A 3962-nucleotide genomic window follows, 5' to 3' on the forward strand; every position below is an offset into this window, starting at 1 on the left:
GTGCAACATACCATAGTAAGGAATTAAAGAAGGAAAACGGTATGATTACTTCAATAGATGCTGAAAAAGTAATGGTAAATGTTTATCATTATTTTTTTATTAAAACACCCAGAAAACTAGAAATAGAGTGAAGTTTCCTAAATTTGTAAATATCTGTATATCTAAAAAACAGTAACAAACAATATACCAAAATGGAAAAACCATAGACACATTCCAATAAAGACTGTAATCAGGAAAAGAATGCTGTCACCACAACCATCAAACATAGGACTTAAAGTCTTGTCCAATGGTATATGCAAAGCAAAAGAAATAAGAGGTGTAAGCATTATTTCCCAGACATGATTATTTCCATTGAACACACAGAAGAATCAGTAAACCTTTAAATTAATAACAGAGTACAGCCAGATTGGTAGATATACAGTTATTCCTCTACCCCTTGTGCACTGTTGGTGGGAATGTAAACTGGTGCAGCCACTGTGGACAACAGTATGAAGGGGACTCAGAAAACTAAAAATAGAACTCCCATAGGACCTAGCAATTCCACTCCTGGGTATACATCTGAAAGAAACAAAAACACTAGCTGAAAAAGATACACAGCACCACTATTTACAGCAGCCAAGACATGGAAACAACCTAACTGTCCATCAACAGAGGAATGGATAAAGAAGATGTGGTACATGTATACAGTGGAATACTACTCAGCCATAAAAAAGAACAAAATAATGTCATTTGCAGCAACATGGATGGACTTAGAGGGCATTATGCTAAGTGAAATAAGAGACAGAGAAAGACAAATACTGTATGATATCACTTGTACGTGGAATCTAAAAAAATTCCACAAACTAGTGAATATAACAAAAAAGAAGCAGATTCACAGATATAGAGAACAAACTAGTGTTACTGGGGGGAGAGGCAACAAAGGGGGGAGGAGGGGGAGGTACAAACTATTGGGTGTAAGATAGGCTATAAGGATGTATTGTACAACATGGGGAACATAGCCAACGTTTTGTAATAACTGTAAAGGGAAAGTAACGTTTAAAAATTGTATTAAACATCTAAAAATTAAATTAAAAACTCATTCCTCTACACCAGCAATAACCAAATAGATGATAAGATATAGACTATAGTTAAGAAGATATAGAGTACAGACAATGTAAGGAAAAATAAGACATGGCTCAAAATAGCAATTAAAAATGTAAAGTATGTATCAGGATCAAACGGGAAGATAAACGATTTTTAGCTTTTCAAATGGAGAAAATGAAAGTGGTGCATTGGTTTCAAAAGTGACGGAAGAGTTGAAGAGCAAGATGGTACAGTGGGCAACTCAGACACCAGCATCAGAAAGAACCCACTCCCACCGCTGAGTGGGGAAGGGGCGTATCACCAGGCAGCAGCTGGGACCAGGGGGGTCAAGGGGAACTGCGGCCTGAAAGAGGCAGAAGGAATCACGGTGGCTTCTCTCTCCCTCTTGCCCCACAATCTCCCAGCCCTGCTTCCGGTCCCCTCATGCATCCGAGTAGGAGCCAGCAGTCGCAGAGTGGGGAAAGCAGGTCTCATCTCCTGGCACTGCAGCTCCTTTCTGATGGAACCACTTCACAGCTCTTGCCTCTGTGTTCACTGACAGCTTCCTGCATCACCTGGAAGTACAGGCTTCCAGCTCTTGCTAGGATCTTGATCTTTCCCATCTCTTTTTTGTTTTCCTTAACCCTGCCCGCAAAACTGTAAATAGTCTCTTCGCTAAACTTTTCAGTCCTCTGAGGGGCCATTTGTGTCCTGAATTAGAAATGCTAAGTAGGAAATGTTCACTAACACATAGTACACTAATAAATCAGAGATTCCTCACACTCTGCTCCTAAACTGTATTTTCCTCCAGAATCACCTTCTGCTGTCAGGAAAAAAAAAAAAAAAAAAATTCAGACCCTAGATGAACAATGAGAAGATTCTTTTCCTAAAATTTGAAATAAGATTTAATATAGTCCATTAAAAATGCAACTCTCTGGGGTGTGCTCAGAGCAGGGGGCCTGAAGAAATATGGCTGTTCTGTTTACAACACCCCCGACAGGAATCTGGGTTCATTGTGATAAGGGGCACAAAACTTGTGGCCTTCCTATGAACAAATACCCAACACGTGTCCCCTGAACCTCCACGTGGCTGCTGGGCCGGACCAGTGGGACAGGGCTCGATACTGGAAGGAAAACTACAGTATTTAGTGGGGGAGTTTGCCACCCAGAGCCTGTCCGGTCCATGCGAGGGTGGGCCATGGGTGGTCTTATAGACATAAAGGTTTCCAACCTCTCTTTTCAAGGAAAAGAAAAAGAAAAATAGATTGTATGTGCCAATCTGGAAAAGGCAAAATTACGGAGACAACAAAAAGATCAGTGGCTGCCAAGAGTTTGGGGGGAGAGGGGAGATGAATACACAGAGGACAGAAGTTTTTATGAGCAGTGAAAATACTTTGAATGACATTATAGTGATGGATGTATGTCATTCTACTTTTGTCCAAACCCATAGAATGTGCAACAGGATTCACTTCACTAAAGTGAACCCTGAGGTGAACTGCGAACTTTGGTGACTATGTGTCAAAGCAGTTCATCCTCGGTTCAAAAAAAAAAAAAGGTACCACTCTGTTGATAATGGCTATGCATGCGAGGGGAGGGGGTATATAGGGAATTTCTGTACCTTCCTGTCAATTTTGTTGTAAACCTAAAACTGCTTTAAAAAAAAAATCTCAAAAAGAATTAACACTCAGGGTAGAAGATTTTGGCAAAACTTGTTTCACTTTTATATATGTATACATATTATATATGTGTGTGTTTGTTGGACTGTGGTGTAAAATGTATTTTTTAGATCAAAAAAGTTTGCAGGCCACTGTAGTTAAGTTATACTGGCTAATAAAAGCACAAATTAACCTCAAAATAAAAAAATGCAACTTTCTTTTCAAAACTTCTTCCTCCAGTTAGGAAAGTACTTCAACAGCAGTTTGACATTTGTGCTTCCTTAAGCAGCATTGAAAGGGTGAAGAGCTTTAAAAAACAACCAAAAAATAAATAAAATTGTAAAAGTCCTCTGTAGAACACACTGCACCAAGTGCTCTCAATCACTGGTGTCCAATAACTGTCAAACAAAAATTCTGTTTAATTTCTTTCACTGTTTTTCTCTTTTTTAATCTTCTTGACTTTGAATTTTTTTAAATGAATAATTTAGAGAAGGCTGAAGTTGTCATCAGTAAATTTTATTGTTCCTTCTTTAGACAGCTATACTACGTGGCATAAGTGCATTCATAATAGATATTTTCATTCATTACAGATATTCTCAATTTCTGAACAAATTCCTCAAAAAGAGTGAAAAGAGTTATGTGTCAATTTCATAGAAGATATTGTGAATTAAATCATTTCTGTATGCAGGGAAAAATCCAAACCTACCAATATTAATGCTATGTGTCACTTTTAGTATTAGAGTTCTACTCCTATTCTTGAAATACTTCCATCTGTACTCTCAAGACCCTGCTACCAACCCAAACAGGTCCCTTGTCTAAATTGTTTTTTCTACCTGTATCATTGACTGGTATCTTGATTGTCAATTTAGATAAAATTAAATTGATTTTATAGAGTTTGGTGGTATATGTTTAGGCTACTTCTGGTAGAAATTTTACTATATACCTCCTTGGTGAAAGTTCAAGCCACTTAGGTCATAAAATGGACCAAAAAAGTCTCTGGATCCCTTGTGAGTCTCTTTATTTCCTTAAGGGAATACTCTCAAAGGCCTTTTTCAGTGAAAAAAAAAGTTGATGATTAATTTTTTTAAAAAACTAATGCAGTATCTTCATTCTATGTTGCAAAATGTCTAAATTCAGAGTCACTTTCTTCATCACAAGCTGTATGTTCATCATAGAGTTTGATTTGTACATGTAAGAGTAGCTACTGGATAGAGCTGAAAATTTTTTTTAAAACCCGTGAAAGAAT

General features: G+C 37.6%; 1 non-coding gene across 1 annotated transcript; it reads left to right on the top strand.

Moving 5' to 3' along the window:
* The first annotated feature begins 1998 nt into the window (after positions 1 to 1998).
* On the top strand, positions 1999 to 2130 carry LOC118895067. The gene has a single exon (XR_005019843.1). It is a non-coding gene; the product is annotated as a small nucleolar RNA SNORA11 (small nucleolar RNA).
* The last annotated feature ends 1832 nt before the right edge of the window (positions 2131 to 3962 follow it).

This window comes from Balaenoptera musculus, chromosome 4, assembly GCF_009873245.2.
Source record: "Balaenoptera musculus isolate JJ_BM4_2016_0621 chromosome 4, mBalMus1.pri.v3, whole genome shotgun sequence".
NCBI lineage: Eukaryota > Metazoa > Chordata > Mammalia > Artiodactyla > Balaenopteridae > Balaenoptera > Balaenoptera musculus.